Raw genomic sequence first — 22,791 nt, forward strand, 5'->3', positions numbered from 1 at the left:
GGCTTTATTGTATTGACTGAAAATAGAATAAAATGCCAATATTCCAGATAGATAAGACAGTGAATAGTGAGCACTTGATTAAGAAGTGTATTACCACCAACCTCCTACTTTTCATTTGAGAAGAAAAATGAATCATATAGCAAAGGCAAATTTTGAATATCTCATGGAACATTTGTGGTTAAACATTTTTCATGTTCCTCATCAGGATGTAAGATACACAAAAGTGTTCTTAAATAACAATTTTTAATTAGAAAGTTTCAAACTGTTTTTCATGTACGTGAGATTTATAGCACCTCAAAACAAAGTAGTAAATTAAAATATCATTATCTTTTGAATGGTAGAGGAAGAAGAAAATGAAAGAAGGAGGCAAGCTCAGAATCTATTAAATCACTAAGTAGCTCGCTGGCTTTATTGGACCATGGTAACAGATCCTTTTTTTTTTTTTTCCCTTGCCCAACACATTTTTCTGTTTCTGTTCTTTGGTAACTCACAGAGTTACCTTTGATCACATAGATTGGCAGGTGAGTCAGGTATGTGGAATCATACAGTGAATAGGACATGGGACAGTCATTCAAGTCTAGAAGAATCAATCAGAATTTATCTCCAGGATTGACACATGGGCCCTATGGAAAGAAACTCCTTCTGCTGGAGCTGCTAAACTGGAGCTGACAATGGTTATACATCTATAATGTTACGAAAGTATTGCTCTAAGTAAAAGGAAATGACATCAACACATCGAGAAGTTGGAAAAAGGAGAAATGAAATATGAATAGAGTCAAAGAGACAAAGAGAGAGTCTTCTGGAATGGTGTCCCAGATTGCAATCCTTTAAAGCCTAATTCCTACAGAACCTTCTTCATTCTACTAATTTCTCAGTATCTTTCTCAACTGTATGAGCCCTTTCTTCATTAAGCTACCATGAATTGGGTTTCTGTTCATTGCAACTGAAAGAGTCTTGATGGGACAAGAATATACTTTAAATAAATATGCATTCCACTAAATTCTCTGACATCAAAGAATTTCACTTTACTCCAGGATAGCAGAAATCTAACCAAGTATGATCTCCAGTATGAAAGAAGTTAGAAATTTTGAAAATCTTTCTACTAATTCCTTAAATTTTAGCACACATCTCACATTTACACACTATACTTTCCCTCAGAATATGTTTCTCTCTCTGACTCACTAATCGTAAGCATAGAAACTTCTGTATAATTATATTTAGATGTTCAGAATGATGGTTCAAAAGGCTAAGAACAAGACAGAATTAACTCTTAAAATGTTTATAGATTCACTAAACATAAAGTCCCTCAATGAGTAATTTACATCCTAAGGTAGATGAAAGGATCACACTAGTTCTGTAGATACTGTCATTCTCAAATGAAACCATACAAAGACATAAACATGAGAGTCAAGGAAAGGGGAAAATAGCTTTGGGAAAAGAGCCCTATTTGTGTCTTGGTTTCCATGGAGCGATAAGAAAGCATGTTGTAATCAATCAGCACACAGCTTGTGGGGAAAGACTCTAGGTTCAAAACCTGGCTCTGCTGCTCCATATACAAACCACCTAAGTCCGTTGCCTCACATGTAGGACAGGGCTAATACTACTTACCCATGTGATATGATCACTGAGAGGACTCGTTATCTACAGGATCACTACAGTACTAGAGAACGCTTACTTACTCCATTTTTGTCCTCCTGCCTTGGTGCCTGGGAGGCAAATCTTTGTGCTCTGGGCAGCCAGCCTCGTCCTCTGGCTTCCAATTAGGTTTGTGGTCCAGAAGAAAGCTCTGCAGGAGGGTAGAAGTCACAGGAGAAGTGAGATCTATGTATATACCCCTGCAGCAGCCCCTGCCAGGCCACAGATAGGTCACAGTGCAGTCCTCTACCAAAAGTCAAGTTGGTACTGAGTGGCCCCCTTCCACAGCCACTGTTGGCCAGGTTCCGGTAATCTCACCCAAATCTTACGGCTTATGAGTCTAACAGCTTCCTTCTGTTGCTCACTCTGGAGTACTTTACCCTCCCCTGCTGTATCCCCTTAATTCTGCTCATGTTTTTGTAAATAGTCCTTCATTAAACTCTAATAATTCCTTTTTGGTCTGCTGTCTCTTTCCTGATGGATCCCTGAGCAACATACACTTAAGAAGGATGTCCATCATGCAGTCAATATTAAATAAATGTTACCTTTTATTAGAGAAACACAGTGGCGTCTATTCTTATAAATTGAAAAATCATCACAAGGACAAAGAGTAAGATTATAATTCAAGACTGAACAGGAGCAGAAGGACTACTTCATTCTAGAAGCAGTGCCAGCATGATTGCTGCTTGTAAAAAGCAGGCAAGCCATGAAGATTGAGATATGCAGTAAATGAGAATTTCTGAGTGAAAAAGAATAAGTAGTTTGTTATAGTTAAAGTTTTAAAACACTACATTCTTTTATTCCAATAAGACAAAATACATGAGTAACAAAAACATAAACAAAGAACCATTTTGAAAAATGTTATTCTAAATTCTTTTTGAAAATAGGCACACTGGAGTAGGGTTAATTTTTTTTAACTACACTGACAAACACTCTTGTATACTCAGTTATATAACTTCACAAAGATTTTAGAGGAAAAACATAAATCCAGAGTAGGTCTGAAATCTGGATTTACCACATGATGACAATTATGCCAATTTACCTTAGAGAACATATCAAAAGAAAGGATTACGGAAGTAAGTGGTTGCAAAGGTTTGCATCTTTCTTTAAAAACTAGAGGGAAGTGGGATCCCTGGGTGGCGCAGCGGTTTGGCGCCTGCCTTTGGCCCAGGGCGCGATCCTGGAGACCCGGGATCGAATCCCACGTCAGGCTCCTGGTGCATGGAGCCTGCTTCTCCCTCTGCCTGTGTCTCTGCCTCTCTCTCTCTCTGTATGACTATCGTAAATAAATAAAAAAAAAAAAAAAAACTAGAGGGAAGTGAATGCAATGAATGGTAACACTGTTATTTGTAGAAGAAATAACAAATGACCATGAAAATGCAGATAATCAGGATTCATGCACTCATATTCGGTATATTTAAGGGGGTGGCTCATAATGTATGATGGTATAAATATTAGAATTTTAATTTATTAGAATTTTTAATTCCTTATAAGAAAAGATAATTATGCAAGTCCTTTAGAAGTCTTGCCGTCTATTTTTAAAAGTTGGATTGAATGTTATCAACATTTTACTAAAGGGAAATTTCCTAAAAGTAGAAAGAAATGCAAGACAAAAGTGCTGGTTTGTTTCTGTAGGTCTGCCAAAAGGATTACATATTTACAAACAGAATATTTTCTATTATTAGGTTTTTAGTATTACTGCAAAAATTCAATGATTTTTCCACTTAATAGGGGGGAAAATCCCCAAAACTTTCCTATTCCTAGAGAATTGTTTCGTCAGCGGTAAAGAAGAAAAAAGACAGAAAGAGAGAGAGAGAGAGGGAGAGAAATCATAGTCTTCTCACCAGAAATCATTGCCAGGGTGAAAAGGTAATATATTTCATCTCCCAGTCTATTACAATTTTAAAGGTTTTATGATTTTTTTTTCTTCTTCACACTTCTTTTTTCCAGCTGCCTGTTTTCTCACCAGCTCTTCTGCATTGATCAGATGTCATCGCTATTATTCTCTCCTGTTAAAGGTGAGGGATGTTTCTAGGATATTTGCTTTTGTTCTTTATGTTTTGGTAAAGATAATTCAAGCAGCCTCTCTTTAATCAGATCAAGTTTAAGGTAAAATAGGGACAATGTTCTACATGCATAGGCAATGGGGATAAGCGGAATGGAATAGATTGAAGGTAGCATTTAAACTTACAGAGACTGGTTTTTATAGGGCTGCTCAATGAACTGGTAAGCTATTTGTGTGCTAAGCATCCTGTGAACTAAAGTAGCCTTTTCCTATTATGCTCAAGTGGGGAAAAATAACTATATATTCAATGCTAACTATATAATACAACCTAATAGAATCTTCCTCTGCAAAGTACTAAAATTAGATATTGAGAGCTGTTGGAAAAAAAATCTAGAACTATTCCAAGTCATAATGCTACTTTAATAAAACAGGAGGAAGAAGCTGTTAGCAGGATATTAATTTAGAAACCATGTTTGCTCATAGGGGCCTGGCTAATGCTTCTCCGTGACCAATCTCTACTCTATTAGATTCAGATCATTCTCTCTGTGTTTGATAGTGAAACTTAGTTTAGGCTCTGGGTAATGAAGTAAAGGAAGAGAAGAACATCAAGTCTTCTTCCATGAAAGCTGGATGGTATTTTCTATATAAACACTTGAAATGAAAAATGACAAGTAACATCATGCTGGCATTAGAATTAGCAGGCTTCAGTTTGTGCAACTTGCAGCAATAGAGGAAGATAAAGGCTTGATAATAGATTGGGGATCTCTTAAAACAGGGAAAATAGTGAAAAGAGGTTCTGTTTGGCATCTTACCTTCCTGCCTTGTTGGCATGTGAAGTAAGATGGTTGCAAATTAAACATGTTTGGTGGTTTATACCATTCAGGACTGAATTTCAATGTCATTGGGCTGTGGATCCTTTCCTAGATTTGTGACCACTCCATCCTCACATTATCTCCCTCTCACACCTTCAGGGAAGAGGAAAATGTGTGCATGTGTGTGTTTAAGACAGTGCAATAAAAGACCTTTAAAACCAGCCAATATCTAATCTCTCTTAAGATCACTTTATTAAAAACATATTTTCCTTTTATGAGCACCAATCTTCTCTTGGATAGCTTACATGCAGGCTGAGGCTGGCAAGGCCCTTTGACTGAGTGGAATTAAAGGTATTGATAGCTATCTCAAGTTGAGGGGCATTGGACTGGTCATTGTATCCCTCAAATTTTGCCAATTTGACTAAACTTCCAGTGTAAGAAGCCTAATTCCAGAGGGATTGCAACTGCCCAGTGATGAGAATTATCTCAATATTGTAAGAGCTTTCCTTTGATTGGAGCAGATATCTAAAAGCATGCAGCCTATAGGATTAGGACTATAAGAAAGGCAATGGGGGGGGGGGAGAGTCAGCAGAAAGGGGAATGGGGAATAGGAAGCAGAAGAAAAACATTCATCTATTCCATGTTCAGTGTACATATGCTGAGCTGCTTGTGTGGCAGGTGTTCCCCCTGGACGCTGATACAGAGGATGGACACTCAACAAGTAGGTAGGCCCCCGTCCTCACTGAGCTTTCATTCAATGAAAGGAAACAAACAAATAGTAAGTAAATGAGGTAATGTCAGAGAGTGAGAAATGCTGGGAGGAAAGTAACAGAAGAATATTGTGGAGCATTCTGGGGGTAGGGCAGGAGGGATCACTCCCCTTGAAATGACCAGATATAACCTTTTTGGTGAAGGGGCATTTGAGTTGAAATTTAAAGGAAGAGAATGAGCCACTCTTAAAAACTACCAGGGAAAGAGAGTTTCAGTCAGATAAACCTCAGGTGACGATTTTTCCCCTCCAAATTCAGAATGTCAAAAGAAGACAAGACGGCGTGGATGGAATTTAGTGGGGAGAACAGCAGGAGATAAGCTCGGACAAGTGGATAAAGCCAGATACAGAGTTTCAGACATTATGTTAAAAAGATTGATTTTATGCTGAACTAAATGGTGAGCAATAGGAGACTTTGGAGCGGGGGACATGAGTCAGCCTGGGCTGTCATAACTGAATACCACAGACTGGCGGCTTAAACAGCAGAAATTTATTTTCTCACAGTTTTGGAGGCTGGAAGTCCAAGATCAGAGTGCCAGTAGGCTCAGTTGCTGGTATAGTTTCCTTTCCAGACTTCCAAATGGCCTCTTCCTTGCTGTGTCCTCACATACCCTTTCTTCTGTGCGCACATACTCCTGGTATCTCTACCACTTCTTATAAGGAAACCAGTCCTGTTGGATTAGGGCTCTCAAGACCCTATTTAACTTTAATTACCCCCTTACAGGCTCTATATTCAAATAGTAAGAGTTAGGGTTTCAACATATGAATTTTGTTGGGGGACACAAGTAAGTCCATAACACGTGGGCTGGGTGGTCTTATCTTCTACTTGTAAAATACACCTCTGACTGCAACGTAGAGCTCAGATAGGGGAAGGGGTCACAGCAATGGAGAAACCAACACAGTCTTCTGTACTTTATGCTAATATTCCCCAAAAGCCTCATAATTGTTAGAAATAGGTAAACAAAGAGGAAGACTTATTAGCTGTTCATGTTTGACATGAAGGTCAGGGTTCAATCCAAAGAAAAGAACCTTGGATATACTCAAACAAAATCCACAAAATTCTTTTGTCAGTTTATTTTCCTCTTGTGGTAAGGATTGTAAGGTCATAGTTTTTCTTTCTATAAATTCCAAGAAAGGCCCTGTTGGATCATCAGCAACAATATCAACATTGTAAAAGCCTCATAGATCAGAAAGGTCTGGCATGCCGTTGTCATTCTATCAACCAAGAAGTGATTTATTGTCTGAGCCCCATTTACTGTGGTCCTTGCAGAGCTAGGATGTTGCCTCCTACACATATTGAAACAGAGAATTATTTTTCTAAACCACACCCAACTGGAATAGAAAATGAGAGAAATAGGATAGTAATAACAGCTATAAAATTAGAGCCTTTGATGAATGCCACTAGATGTTTCAAAACATCATTGCCTTGAATCCTGAGGACAAAACTAGGAAGTAGGTATTATTAATCCAGTCTTAGAAATGAAGAAAATGAGACTTAGAGGTCTGAGCAACTTGTCCAAAACCACAAGATAAGTTTGGAGCCAAGTGCAAACCTTGATACATCTCAAAATCTTGATTCCGAGCTAGTGTAGCGGCACATACTGTACACATCATTGGGGTTTTGCTTCTGAAATCACTCAATGCAGCAAATGTTAGCAAAGTTCTCCTAGACTTGATATGATCACAACTATATATGCAGGCTGTGAAACAAGTTCTTGCCTATCCTGATTAAACAATATATAAGCAAATTTTATGTGTACATATTATTGTATAGCTTATGGAGTACCTCAACATAAATAATCTCACTTGCCTCTCACAATCCTTGTGTGCCTGTTAAAAACTGCTTGTTCTAGTTTATATCTAACAGAAGAGGCTGTAAGAGTCAAGTATTTAACCCATGGTCCTATCACAGCAGATTAGCAGGGTTTGAATCCTATGGCAGGATCCTCTCTTGTAGGCCGATGTGTTTTGCACTGATCACAGTGTCCATCCTATAGCACCTCCCCACACCCCTGATCAACCGTAGTCCTCTCCCTTTATACCTGCTAACTTTGGAACACATACAGCTTACCAAAACTGAGCCATGGAAAGAGTGAGGCCTAGGAAATAGGAAAGTATTGTTTGAATTCCTTCTGCCCTAATGACCTCTTTTGTGACCTTGACCCTTTACCTAACTTAAATTACTTAATTGTAGGGGCACCTGGCACAGTCAAAAGAAGATGCAACTCTTAATCTTGGGGTCTTGAGGTCAAGCCCCATGTCAAGTATAGAAGTCATTTAAAAAATAAACAGATATATAGATAGATATAGATAAATAAATAGCATTCTCAATTGTAAAAGTTTCAAACATTAGGAATTTCCACATTCTATAGAAAGTGGTTTTTCTTTTATGTTACATTAGACCACAAAATGTCATTTGTCAGCCTTATGCACTTGCCTGGCATGCACTCCTAGTGGTATGCTGGAACAAAGCAGCTTAGGCTGTGTAAATGATGGTAGGAACACTTACATATACCTGATTGTGTACTGACATGGAAGGATGTGCATGACGAACAGGAGGCATGGCATGATCTTAATTCTGGTTTTTTTTTTTTAAGTGTGTATAATCTCATAGATTAAATGGGACTCTAGGTGCAATAAGAAAATACTGCATTCCTCTCTCCTATTTGAACACCCACCCCCCTTGAGGCTGGTTATACCCCTAAATCAAAATGTAATATTGAATAGACTGTATAGCTTCTCCAGTCACTCTCAGAAAATATTACTTTCTTATTGCCAGAAAAATCTCATTTACGTAATTAAAATGTTCAGTGTCATGTAGTGGTCAAAATTTTGAAATTCATTTAAGTTGGTACCTCTCCCCTCTGTAAATGGAACTCACCCCATGAGGAAGCCTTCACTGAGAAATGCTGGCATAGGAATTACGTTCTCTCTTTATTGGAGACCCTCCTCTCTTCTGCCTCCACTTCTAGAAGGAGACAGGAAAGCAATAAGGAAAAATCTTACAGAGGAGGGGCCAGACGGTGGAAGAGTAGGGCCCCCAAACCACCTGTCCCCAAGAAATTACCTAGATAACCTTCATACCACCCTGAAAATCTACGAATTCGGCCTGAGATTTAAAGAAAGACCAGCTGGAACGCTACAGTGAGAAGAGTCCGCGCTTCTATCAAGGCAGGAAGACGGGGAAAAAGAAATAAAGAAGCAAAAGGCCTCCGAGGGGGAGGGGCCCGCGAGGAGCCGGGCTGAGGCCGGGGCGAGTGTCCCCAGGACAGGAGAGCCCCGTCCCGGAGGAGCAGGAGCTGCACCAACCTTCCCGGGGGGAAAGGGGCCCGCAGGGAGGTGGAGCAGGACCCAGGAGGGCGGGGATGCCCTCGGGCTCCCGGGGACACTAACAGACACCTGCGCCCCGGGAGAGTGCGCCGAGCTCCCTAAGGGCTGCAGCGCGCACGGCGGGACCGACCGGAGCAGCTCGGAGGGGCTCGGGCGGCGGCTCCGCGGAGGGGGCTGCGGGGCGGGAGCGCGAATCCCACAGCGCAGGCCCCGGAGCACAGGGCGCCGGGACACAGCCCAGGATCCGGCCTCCCCCGGGACAGGCAGAGGCCGGGAGGGCCCAGGACAGCGAGGACGCTCCTGCCCCGAGCTGAGCAGATCAGCGGCCCCGCCCCGGAGCCTCCAGGCCCTGCGGACGGAGAGCCCCGTAGTTCCTGCGGAGGCTGACTCCAGGGCTCCAGAGCTGCCGCAGCCACTGGGGCTGTTCCTCCTGGGGCCTCACGGGGTGAACAACCCCCGCTGAGCCCTGCACCAGACAGGGGCAGAGCAGCTCCCCCAAGTGCTAACACCTGAGAATCAGCACAGCAGGCCCCTCCCCCAGAAGACCAGCTGGACGGACCAGTTCCAGGGGAAGTCAAGGGACTTAAAGTCTACAGAATCAGAAGATACTCCCCCGTGTTTTTTTCTTTTTTTTTCTTTTTGATTTCTGATTGCTTCCCTACCCCACCCCCTTTTTTTTCACCTTTCTTTCTTTTTCTTTCTCTTCTTCTTCTCTTTTTTCTTTTTTTTCTTCTTTTTCTTTTTTCTTTTTCTCTTTTCTTTCCTTCTCTCTCTTTTTCTCCTTTTCCCAATACAACTTGTTTTTAGCCACTCTGCACTGAGCAAAATGACTAGAAGGAAACCCTCACCTCAAAAGAAAGAATCAGAAACAGCCCTCGCTCCCACAGAGTTACAAAATCTGGATTACACTTCAATGTCAGAAAGCCAATTCAGAAGCACTATTCTACAGCTACTGGTGGCTCTAGAAAAAAGCATTAAGGCCTCACGAGACTTCATGACTGCAGAATTTAGATCCAATCAGGCAGAAATTAAAAATCAATTGAATGAGATGCAATCCAAACTAGAAGTCCTAACGATGAGGGTTAACGAGGTGGAAGAACGAGTGAGTGACATAGAAGACAAGTTAATGGCAAAGAGGGAAACTGAGGAAAAAAGAGACAGACAATTAAAAGACCATGAAGACAGATTAAGGGAAATAAATGACAGCCTAAGGAAGAAAAACCTACGTTTAATTGGGGTTCCCGAGGGCGCCGAAAGGGACAGAGGACCAGAATATGTATTTGAACAAATCCTAGCTGAAAACTTTCCCAATCTGGGAAGGGAAACAGGCATTCATATCCAGGAAATAAAGAGATCCCCCCCTAAAATCAATAAAAACCGTTCAACACCTCGACATCTAATAGTGAAGCTTGCAAATTCCAAAGATAAAGAGAAGATCCTTAAAGCAGCAAGAGACAAGAAGTCCCTGACTTTCATGGGGAGGAATATTAGGGTAACAGCAGACCTCTCCACAGAGACCTGGCAGGCCAGAAAGGGCTGGCAGGATATATTCAGGGTCCTAAATGAGAAGAACATGCAACCAAGAATACTTTATCCAGCAAGGCTCTCATCAAAATGGAAGGAGAGATAAAGAGCTTCCAAGACAGGCAGGAACTGAAAGAATATGTGACCTCCAAACCAGCTCTGCAAGAAATTTTAAGGGGGACTCTTAAAATTCCCCTTTAAGAAGAAGTTCAGTGGAACAATCCACAAAAACAAAGACTAAATAGATATCATGATGACACTAAACTCATATCTGTCAATAGTAACTCTGAACGTGAACGGGCTCAATGACCCCATCAAAAGGCGCAGGGTTTCAGACTGGATAAAAAAGCAGGACCCATCTATTTGCTGTCTACAAGAGACTCATTTTAGACAGAAAGACACCTACAACCTGAAAATAAAAGGTTGGAGAACCATTTACCATTCAAATGGTTCTCAAAAGAAAGCAGGGGTAGCCACCCTTATATCAGATAAACTAAAATTTACCTCGAAGACTGTAGTGAGAGATGAAGAGGGACACTATATCATACTTAAAGGATCTATCCAACAAGAGGACTTAACAATCCTCAATATATATGCCCCGAATGTGGGAGCTGCCAAATACTTAAACCAATTATTAACCAAAGTGAAGAAATACTTAGATAATAATACACTTATACTTGGTGACTTCAATCTAGCTCTTTCTAGCCTCGATAGGTCTTCTAAGCATAACATCTCCAAAGAAACGAGAGCTTTAAATGATACACTGGACCAGATAGATTTCACAGATATCTACAGAACTTTACATCCAAACTCAATTCTTCTCCAGTGCACATGGAACTTTCTCCAGAATAGACCACATACTGGGTCACAAATCGGGTCTGAACCGATACCAAAAGATTGGGATCGTCCCCTGCATATTCTCAGACCATAACGCCTTGAAATTAGAACTCAATCACAACAAGAAGTTTGGAAGGACCTCAAACACGTGGAGGTTAAGGACCATCCTGCTAAAAGATGAAAGGGTCAACCAGGAAATTAAGGAAGAATTAAAAAGATTCATGGAAACTAATGAGAATGAAGATACAACTGTTCAAAATCTTTGGGATGCAGCAAAAGCAGTCCTGAGGGGGAAATACATCGCAATACAAGCATCATTCAAAAACTGGAAAGAACTCAAATACTAAAAGCTAACCTTACACATAAAGGAGCTAGAGAAAAAGCAGCAAATCGACCTGACACCCAGCAGAAGAAGAGAGTTAATTAAAATTCGAGCAGAACTCAACGAAATTGAGACCAGAAGAACTGTGGAACAGATCAATAGAACCAGGAGTTGGTTCTTTGAAAGAATTAATAAGATAGATAAACCATTAGCCAACCTTATTAAAAAGAAGAGAGAGAAGACTCAAATTAATAAAATCATGAATGAGAAAGGAGAGATCACTACCAACACCAAGGAAATACAAACGATTTTAAAAACATACTATGAACAGCTCTACGCCAATAAATTAGGCAATCTAGAAGAAATGGACGCATTCCTGGAAAGCCACAAACTACCAAAACTGGAACAGGAAGAAATAGAAAACCTGAACAGACCAATAACCAGGGAGGAAATTGAAGCAGTCATCAAAAACCTCCCAAGACACAAGAGTCCAGGGCCAGATGGCTTCCCAGGGGAATTCTATCAAACGTTTAAAGAAGAAATCATACCTATTCTACTAAAGCTGTTTGGAAAGATAGAAAGAGATGGAGTACTTCCAAATTCATTCTATGAGGCCAGCATCACCTTAATTCCAAAACCAGACAAAGACCCCACCAAAAAGGAGAATTACAGACCAATATCCCTGATGAACATGGATGCAAAAATTCTCAACAAGATACTAGCCAATAGGATCCAACAACACATTAAGAAAATTATTCACCATGACCAAGTAGGATTTATCCCCGGGACACAAGGCTGGTTCAACACTCGTAAAACAATCAATGTGATTCATCATATCAGCAAGAGAAAAACCAAGAACCATATGATCCTCTCATTAGATGCAGAGAAAGCATTTGACAAAATACAGCATCCATTCCTGATCAAAACTCTTCAGAGTGTAGGGATAGAGGGAACTTTCCTCGACATCTTAAAAGCCATCTACGAAAAGCCCACAGCAAATATCATTCTCAATGGGGAAGCACTGGGAACCTTTCCCCTAAGATCAGGAACAAGACAGGGATGTCCACTCTCACCACTGCTATTCAACATAGTACTGGAAGTCCTAGCCTCAGCAATCAGACAACAAAAAGACATTAAAGGCATTCAAATTGGCAAAGAAGAAGTCAAACTCTCCCTCTTCGCCGATGACATGATACTCTACATAGAAAATCCAAAAGCCTCCACCCCAAGATTGCTAGAACTCATACAGCAATTTGGTAGCGTGGCAGGAGACAAAATCAATGCCCAGAAATCAATGGCATTTCTATACACTAACAATGAGACTGAAGAAAGAGAAATTAAGGAGTCAATCCCATTTACAATTGCACCCAAAAGCATAAGAACCTAGGAATAAACCTAACCAAAGAGGTAAAGGATCTATACCCTAAAAACTATAGAACACTTCTGAAAGAAATTGAGGAAGACACAAAGAGATGGAAAAATATTCCATGCTCATGGATTGGCAGAATTAATATTGTGAAAATGTCAATGTTACCCAGAGCAATTTAACACATTTAATGCAATCCCTATCAAAATACCATGGACTTTCTTCAGAGAGTTAGAACAAATTATTTTAAGATTTGTGTGGAATCAGAAAAGACCCCGAATAGCCAGGGGAATTTTAAAAAAGAAAACCATATCTGGGGGCATCACAATGCCAGATTTCAGGTTGTACTACAAAGCTGTGGTCATCAAGACAGTGTGGTACTGGCACAAAAACAGACACATAGATCAATGGAACAGAATAGAGAACCCAGAAGTGGACCCTGAACCTTAGGGTCAACTAATATTCGATAAAGGAGGAAAGACTATCCACTGGAAGAAAGACAGTCTCTTCAATAAATGGTGCTGGGAAAATTGGATCATCCACATGCAGAAGAATGAAACTAGACCACTCTCTTGCACCATACACAAAGATAAACTCAAAATGGATGAAAGATCTAAATGTGAGACAAGATTCCATCAAAATCCTAGAGGAGAACTCAGGCAACACCCTTTTTGAACTTGGCCACAGTAACTTCTTGCAAGATACATCCACGAAAGCAAAAGAAACAAAAGCAAAAATGAACTATTGGGACTTCATCAAGATAAGAAGCTTTTGCACAGCAAAGGATACAGTCAACAAAACTCAAAGACAACCTACAGAATGGGAGACGATATTTGCAAATAACATATCAGATAAAGGGCTAGTTTCCAAAATCTATAAAAACTTATTAAACTCAACACCAAAGAAACAAACAATCCAATCATGAAATGGGCAAAAGACATGAAGAGAAATCTCACAGAGGAAGACATAGACATGGCCAACATGCACATGAGAAAATGCTCTGCATCACTGGCCATCAGGGAAATACAAATCAAAACCACAATGAGATACCACCTCACACCAGTGAGAATGGGGAAAATTAACAAGGCAGGAAACAACAAATGTTGGAGAGGATGCGGAGAAAAGGGAACCCTCTTACACTGTTGGTGGGAATGTGAACTGGTGCAGCCACTCTGGAAAACTGTGTGGAGGTTCCTCAAAGAGTTAAAAATAGACCTGCCCTACGACCCAGCAATTGCACTGTTAGGGATTTACCCCAAAGATTCAGATGCAATGAAACGCCGGGACACCTGCACCCCGATGTTTCTAGCAGCCATGTCCACAATAGCCAAACTGTGGAAGGAGCCTCGGTGTCCATCAAAAGATGAATGGATAAAGAAGATGTGGTTTATGTATACAATGGAATATTACTCAGCCATGAGAAATGACAAATACCCACCATTTGCTTCAATGTGGATGGAACTGGAGGGTATAATGCTGAGTGAAGTAAGTCAATCGGAGAAGGACAAACTGTATGTTCTCATTCGTTTGGGGAATATGAATAATAGTGAAAGGGAATATAAGGGAAGGGAGAAGAAATGTGTGGGAAATATCAGAAAGGGAGACAGAACATAAAGACTCCTAACTCTGGGAAACGAACTAGGGGTGGTGGAAGGGGAGGAGGGCGGGGGGTGGGGGTGAATGGGTGATGGGCACTGAGGGGGACACTTGACAGGATGAGCACTGGGTGTTATTCTGTATGTTGGTATATTGAACACCAATAAAAATTAATTTATTTAAAAAAAAGGAAAAGTCTTACTAACCACTATTAATGCAAGTGCCATTTGTTTTCTCTAAACCAGGTATATAACTAAAGTCAATTCATTCCTCTCTGGGGTCCTCTGTACCTTCTTAAGAAATATCTTCCACTGAAGATCTTGTAACTACAGCTCTGTAGACTCACAGAAATATACCTCCAGTGGTGGAATTGTGTTGCTTGGGGTGAGGTGGGGGCACAGCCTCATTCTTCAGGCTAAGGGCTCCTGAGTCCTCCCTGTGACTCTCTCAGACCTTCCAGGCCTGCTCTCTCTCACTCATAGTTCTTATCTCATCAAGTGAAAACTTACACATTTGTTCTGCCACTTAAAAAAATGTGATTGCTTCTCAAACACAGGCTCCCCAAATGTTTGCTAGGGCCACTTTTGATTTTCTCCTCGAGAGGAGGCTTGAGGTGAAAGCAAATTAATTCTTCCACCCTTCAAGGCATGGAAAGAAGGAACTCACAATTTTCTCCAAAGGAATCCTTTCTCTAAACTCCAGCATTTCCTTTCTTGGCCTTTTCAAAGTCTTAGAAGATGGAGATGGGTGCTCAACTGTTGAAGCTTCATAATCAGCTAGTTCTTCCAAGTTCTCCATTGTTCATTGAGAGACTCACTTTGAAATGGGAAGTTATTGACTCTTACAGCCATAGTGGAGTCAGAATATTTATAGTCATGGAATATATTGACAAGGATATACAGCACTTTATAAACAGAGGTTATATGTTTGGGGAGTGGATTTAGATGGAAGGACGTTTTCTGTACAATTTGCATTTCTTCCCATTGAAGATTGATTGTTTTATAATTAAAAAATAATATACTTTTTAAAAAATAGCTTCTACCTCAAGAATTTTTGTACATATAGAGGGGCTTAGCATATACTAAATCTTTGTTAAATTGTAGTCATTATTACTATACTTATTGGTGTTATAATTATGCATTTAGAATATACTTACTGAGCACTTCTACACAAGGCATTCTGTAAATTTCTGGGGATATAGCAGTAAACAAGAAAAACCCATTTCCTGCCCTTGTTTCTGTAAAGGGGGCTGGAGAAAATCAAATAAGTAAATAAATACAATGATTACAAATCATAATCAGAAAAAAAAAGAAACAATAAGGAATTGAGAGAGAATTCAAATGATGGGGGTGATCATCTGCTCTCTCTAGGATGGTCAGAAGGCTGCTCTGGGCACATAGATTTAAAGTGAGACCCAAAAGATAAGAAATGTGGGGAGAAAAGCCTGGAGAGAAACATTACTCTTGGAGAGAAGAGCATTTCCCAAGGCAGGAAGTAACTTTCTATGTTTGAGGAACTAAAGTAAGACCATTATAGTGGCTGGAAAATAATAAGCACTGGAGACTCTGATATAAAATGATAATGAGAGAGAGAGAGAAAGAGAGGCCCCCCAATACACAGCCCCATGAGCCAGGGTCTCATCTGGACTTCAATCTAGGTAGTGCTGTGGTTTTTTTTTTGTTTGTTTGTTTGTTTGTTTGTTTTGATAATCCATTATAGCATTTCACAGGACATAAACCTGAGGTGACCCAATGCAAGAATTCCTGTGCTCCAAAACCATAAAGGTTTATTTTCCTCATCCTTTAACTAATAGGATGCCTTATGAAGACAAAGGTAGTCAATGTTGTGTTGACTATTTTATCCCCAGAACTCATACAATGATCTTGCATAAGTTAAAACTGCAATCAATGCGCTCTGGAGGAATAAATGAATGATGCAAATACTATGTAGTGGCTAAATGTTTGAGCTGTGGAACCTCAAAGACTTGGATTTGAGTTCCGACTTTGCAAATGTATAGCATGTGTGGGCTTGGACAAATACATTTAACACTTTGGGGTAAAGGCTAAGGGAATGATGGGTTCCCTGAAAGATGGCCTCCCAGAGAAGGAGCTGGTCTCCTACAGGGAAGGACCATTTGAGAACTGAAACCTGCTCCATGGAAGCTGGCCACTGCTGGGAGCGTTGGACATACAATCATGGCCACGGGTGTGAGACAGTGCATCATGCGGGACCCACGTCACTCAGGGAAGGGATGGGAGTCTCCACCAAGAACCAGGGAAAGGGAGACTGTGACCACACAGCTGCAAGCAATGCTTTGACTCCTGCTCCTAGACATGCATGGGGAGGGGCCAGGAACAATCTGCAATCTGGGATGCAGGAATAGGGCTTTGGAGACCACAGATCTACTACATCATAACAAGACCACCTCTTCCTCTTCAGCAGCTGAAAAGCTCCACAATCTGTGGCCACCGCTCCTCCCTGCATGTGACACCCAGTCCTGCCTAGATCCCTGTACACTGCCCAGGGCACAATGGCTAGTGAGTGACACATACCTTTGTCTGCCTTTGAACTCATTTCTCAGCAAACACTAATCCTAACCTGGGAACTGCAAGCTGTCCCATCTTTCTTCCTCCCTTACCTCTTCACTACTTTAAGAGTCATTTCTTATCAGTAAAATACGTATAACAATAATATCAACTTCATATAGTTGTTCGGGTATTAAACCAGACAAAGCAGGCAAAGAGTTTCGCACCTTACTACCAAACTTGTTTGTATTTATGATTTGGATATTTTTTTCAAAATGGATTTTTTGCATCAATTTTGATTTTTTAAAATCTTGTTTGAAAATATTATTTATCCTGGTGACTTTTTTGTCATTTTCTTAAATTTTGCTTCTGAATTAGTATTGTATTTGCCTCACTCTAGTCTCAACCCTGCCTTACCCTGCCTTAGGTATATTAAACACTAAATAAGTATTACACATTATTTTTTGTTGCTGTTGTTATATTTTATTAGTAGCTTTTACCTCTCTCCTTCTCCCCCTTTCATGCCCTGCCCCTCAACTTCCCTCTTTCAATTTCTCGGGTTGTTCCCCTTCCTTCATACACCCACATGCTCATACACACACATGCATGTGCTGCAAAAAGCTACCATCACAGCTGCATGGTTATTTATTGACATAGAGCTTCATTTCTGAAAAATGAAAAATGTATAGGACATTCATCATAGACAGCCCTTTCATTTTTAATTACTCCCTATCACAGCGTACAGACACCTTGTTTTATAAAGGATTCAATGCTGAAACTGCTGCATAAAAAGGCTTTATCTGTCACTAACGTGCTGTTGCTATAAGCCACATTTCTGTCTAATCTGATCAACAATATCAACAATTCTAGGATTGCATCTCAGGAAATAGGCACAGATTTAGAGCTCAGCATAACCTCATATAATGCCCAACCTGAGAGAGTAGTCGTGGAGAAGTTTCTTGATCCCCATTGGCATTCTTGAAGGAAGGCAGTGACCAGATTAGGAGGAATATGCTTTAGGGAAGGAATTGCAAATAGCCTCCCTATGCATTAAAAAAAAAAGTACATACAGGTAAGAAAATGGCCATTTATTTTATATCCATTTATTTATGGATTTCATTAATTTTGCCTACATGATTTTAAAAATATCAATAATTAATAGTAATATTTCAGCAGCTATGAGGTTTAACTTTTGTTCTCCACTAAAATTGCATGCTAATGCTAATGTTTTCTGGCATATTTCATACAAAATTTTTGGTAACTATGGTCATTGCAAAGACAGCACAGAGTGGGGAAGAAAGGGAGGAAGAAGCAAGAGAAGAAGAAAAGAGAAATGTAGAGGTAGAAGTGGGTGCTTATAAATAACAGAACATTTGAAAATTAGTTTTGGTTTTACAGAGAATAGACCTAGTCCTAAAATAAATCTGGGAGCATTAAAGTAAAAATTGTAACAAAAATGAAATGTGAAAACCATGCTCAAATGCAAGCAATGATCCCTGGATTTTTGTGCTTCCTGCTAACAAGGGGTTTTCACTGATTGATTGCAGAATCTGAATACTGGCTGAAATCTGATTTTAAAAAAAATTCTGGGAAGAATTAGGATTAAGGCAAACCAAAGACATGTGGGATCACTTTCAATTAAATGACCTTCTGAAGAGCAGGAATTAGAGTCTTGTATATGCTGGCAAAACATCATGATCATCTTAAAATAGGTGCTGTCTTGAGAGCAGATGGAATTTATGGAGTCTCTCATTGCATGTTGTAAAATACATCTTTCTATTATCAGGTTCTATAGAATCAGAGAGTACCAGAGGGAAGAGAGGCTTTCATGAATGATTAAATAATCAAAGGAAATAAAATGAGGATGAGCTACCAGCAAACCCAGGAGGGACATATTATGGGCATAATAAAAGCAACTTGATATAAAATCCTTGGGAGTAGTTGCCATTTGGGTTTACAGATAAGTGGGGGAAAGAATTAATGCAATTCCTGAAGTTGCTGACTTTCTCTGGACTCTACATGTGAGCAGTCTCTCTTAGGATCCTGTGTATATAGTCTATTCAGAATGGAATTCTTTCACTCAGGATACCGTGAGTCTGTCTAAAATGAATGAGACTTCAGATTTCACCAGTGAAGAAAATATTTCTAGTTTTATTTAGGGAAATGCTAAACACCAGGTTGATTTACAATATGTAACGGGGTCAAGCAGATTTTGTTGTTAAAAAACTCTGTTTCACCTTATGTTCACCATCCATAATTTATATGTATCTTCCCTGACCCCACAGTGACATACTATGCACTGTTTATAGGCTAATAACTAACCCATAAAAGGCATCATGTGTTCTAGCAAACTTCTAATAAAAAATAATTGTCCATAGACATAATAAATCTTAGATGTACATTTTAACAGAGAATTTTTTTTAATTTTTTTATTTATTTATGATAGTCACAGAGAGAGAGAGGCAGAGACACAGGCAGAGGGAGAAGCAGGCTCCATGCACCGGGAGCCCGACGTGGGACTCGATCCCGGGTCTCCAGGATCGCGCCCTGGGCCAAAGGCAGGCGCCAAACCGCTGCGCCACCCAGGGATCCCTTAACAGAAAATTAATTCTAATAATTTGAGTTTTGAAGAGTCTTAACAAAGACAGTATTTTTAAATTGAATATCCTAATGAAAGTGACAGCTGGCCAAAGCCATAATATGCTATTTTTTAAAATATTGAGAGGTAGTATCTTTTACAGTAAATTAAACATTTTGTATAGCCTACATGTTTGGTATATTCTGTTACAATACTTATAAAATTTAGATCATCTCCAAATTTACCAATGAGTAGCCCTGAAGGATATATTCAAGCATACCCAACCTCTTGATTATTGTTTAAAGCATAACAGGAAGAGAACCACTAATAGCTCATAGTTAGACTTCCAATAAACTGTATCTAACTAGAGAGCCAACAAATCTAGTGCCCAGCTGTCAGAAAGGCAATTACGATCCACCTTCATAGTTGCCATATAAGTGAGGAAGAATAAACACTATTCTGTATATTCATTTTTGTTTGTTTTTAAGTGAACCCACAGAACCTTATTTAGTAACCTAGTAAAAGACATAAGGTGATTCTTTCCAATATTTACCAGGAAAAAGCAATGCAAGGAACAATATAGTCTTCCAAATTAGGAGGTGAGTGCTGTGGGCCTGATACCAGGAGGAAAATATCTCAGTCGTTTGGAGAGGGACCAATTCTGAGACCCATTGTAAACCTTATTATGCCACTGTTGTAGAGATAACATACCATAGAGCAGTTTTTCTTCATCTAGATCCGTAAACATGTTATCAGAGATCAAAGACATTGTCTCTCCTTTCAAAAGTATTCAGGACCCATTGGCATTTGGATATTGTGATGGAATAGCTCCAGAAAGACACAGAAATGAGGAGCTGTTATTTTTTCCCCCTGTATTTTCTGAAACCTTCAAACAAAAGTGAAAATAGGTGGGAAAAACCATATCCTCAAATTCACTGCTGGAGCCATTTGCTCAGATCCCACCACCCTCAGGGATTTTTCTATATCAAAAGAGAGAGCTTATGTTTTGCTGGGGTGGGCTTGAGGGTAGGGAGAAGGCAAAATGCAAGTTTAAAGAATATTTTCTTACATCTAAGAGGCAGCATCTGAGCTGCTCTGCCAGAGGGACACAGGCTTATCCAGGTGATATACAGAGTGCAATGCAGTAATATAGGAAACAATGTTTATCACAGCTCAGTGATGCGCAGACCTGGGTGCTACGGCTTAACTGAAGGAATGGAGAAGTCTAATGTACCTTAGGAGATGTGTAGGGGGAGGGTGAGAAGGAAGGAGCAAAATATAAACCAATAGGATTGGTCTAGAAAAATCTAGAAAAGCCAAATTTGAAAATGATCCAGGCATCACAATTAGAAATTCTTTCCCCCAGATTTCCAGGTCTTTTAGTGATGTCAGCCAAGGACTTCAGTCAACCTGAAAATCCTGGAAATTTAATCTTTACAGAGTAAAACTGAATATATCACTGCTTTGTTCAGAAACCTTCAGCACTGACTCGGACATTTGACCATTAATCAAATACTTGGCTTGACATCCCAGGCCTTGAACAAACTGTTCCAAACTACCTTTCTTCTCTTTACTACTGTAAGCTCCAGCTCTACTCTTTTTTCTGTAATTTTTAGCTTTTCATTCCATTGATACTGCATTTTGGACTATAATATTCAGTTCTTCTGCCTAAGTGCGAAGCTGGCCCAGCCCAAATGCTACCTCTTCCATAGACCACAAGATTTCCTCCTGCAAGAAGCACGTTTTCTTCTTTGCTGCTTCCTTCATTTGCTCTAGGAGAGTCCACAGGATGGAGAAAGAAAAACACAGGAAATAGAATTAAACTGGAGTGGAATGGACTTCGCAAGCTACTGAGCATGTCATCTTTGTCATTTCAGTCTTGCTTCGTTTGTGTTTCCTCATCTTTACAATGGGAATAAGGGAAGCTCCCAGTCTTCCAGAGTTGCCGTGAGGAATGAGCACAGTAACATGGCCAGAGTGCTAGCCTAACTGTCCTTCCGAGTTCTTCCCCACCGCCCCTTCCCATGTAAAGCCTCCTTCTGGAAAAGAGTTGTTGAAGCTTACGCTGTGGATTCAGCTCCTCTCCATGTTCAATCTGTGTCTCTATTCTTAGTTATTTTTTTTTATTAAAGATTTTATTTATTTGTTTATTTATTTATTTATTTATTTGAGAGAGAGAGAGAGAAATAGCAACAAAGAACACAAGTGGGGGGAGAGGGAGAAGCAGACTCCCTGCTGAACAGGGAGCCTGACAAGGACCTTGATCCCAGGACCCCGAGATCATGAGCCAAAGGCAGACACTTAACCAATTGAGCCATTCAGGCAGTCCTCCATCCCTAGTTCTAAGCCAGGGTCATCCATTGAACTTCACACTCAATATACCCCAAATTAAACCTATCATCTCTCCATTGCCTTCCTCCAAATCTGTACATCATTTTGCATGACCCATTTCTCAGGATTCTGACACAAGTGGAATCATAGAGGAAACAGCCTCAGAGAGAACCAATCTGTTGGAGAACACATAGTGAGTAGAATATGCACTCATCGAAATTAAAGGCCTTATTTTTCTTCCTGAGGGCTGTAAGTCTATGTCACAGATCATACAGTACCAGGTGCTTTGTAAATGTTTTCAAATAAACGAATGGGGGGAGGAAAGACTCCAGACCTCTCAGTTCATTACCCGGTGGTGTTTCTATTACATTATGCCATTAGACTTCCTGTAGCTATTTTCTGGTTATATTCTTTTCTCTGGGCTTCTCTGGAGAGATGAGGGCAGGTGTTGGCACCATTCATAGACACCCTTTCAGTCACGAAGTCTACTCTCTTGGAGTGCCTTCTTGCAATACGAGCATTCTGACATGCTCACTTTTTTACTCGTCATACGTCAGTGGGTTTAATTAACTTTTTAAAAAATGGCACTAAATTTTCCTTCCCCAGGACAGAATATGGACTCTGGTTGTCCACTGCAAAATCAATGTCTGTGTCTGGATCTTTTATAAAATATATAGCCCCTAACATTGTCTTTCAGTGAGTGATGCAAATCACTTCCTTTAGGTCTTTAATCATCTTGGGATGATAATGCCTCTTAATCTAGTCATTGCTGAAACTCTGCTCACTAAAGAAACTGGTTGTGCAAAGAACAGGCAAAAAATCTCCTCTATGTTACAGAAAATGTAGTAGCTGTTTACAAATGGGATACCAATTATTTAGTGGAGATTACATACCAAACACTTTGTTATCAATGTTTTAAGCTTATAATGCAAATACTGTATGTGATATCTTGATAGCACTTGTCCTTCTAAGCAAAGGAGGAAACCCTCCCAAAGTATTCCCTGGACATATCTGGGTGTCCTTCATGGATGTTTTTCAGTGCCTATCAACCTTTCTTTTACCTACAGTTACCAGGAGGAATTTTCCCTGTCCTTCTTCCTTTCTTCAAAATTCTAATCACTAATATGGCTGCTCAAAGATGCCCCACAGCTGCTTCTACTA

Source organism: Nyctereutes procyonoides, unplaced genomic scaffold (genome assembly GCF_905146905.1).
Source record: "Nyctereutes procyonoides isolate TBG_1078 unplaced genomic scaffold, NYPRO_anot_genome, whole genome shotgun sequence".
NCBI lineage: Eukaryota > Metazoa > Chordata > Mammalia > Carnivora > Canidae > Nyctereutes > Nyctereutes procyonoides.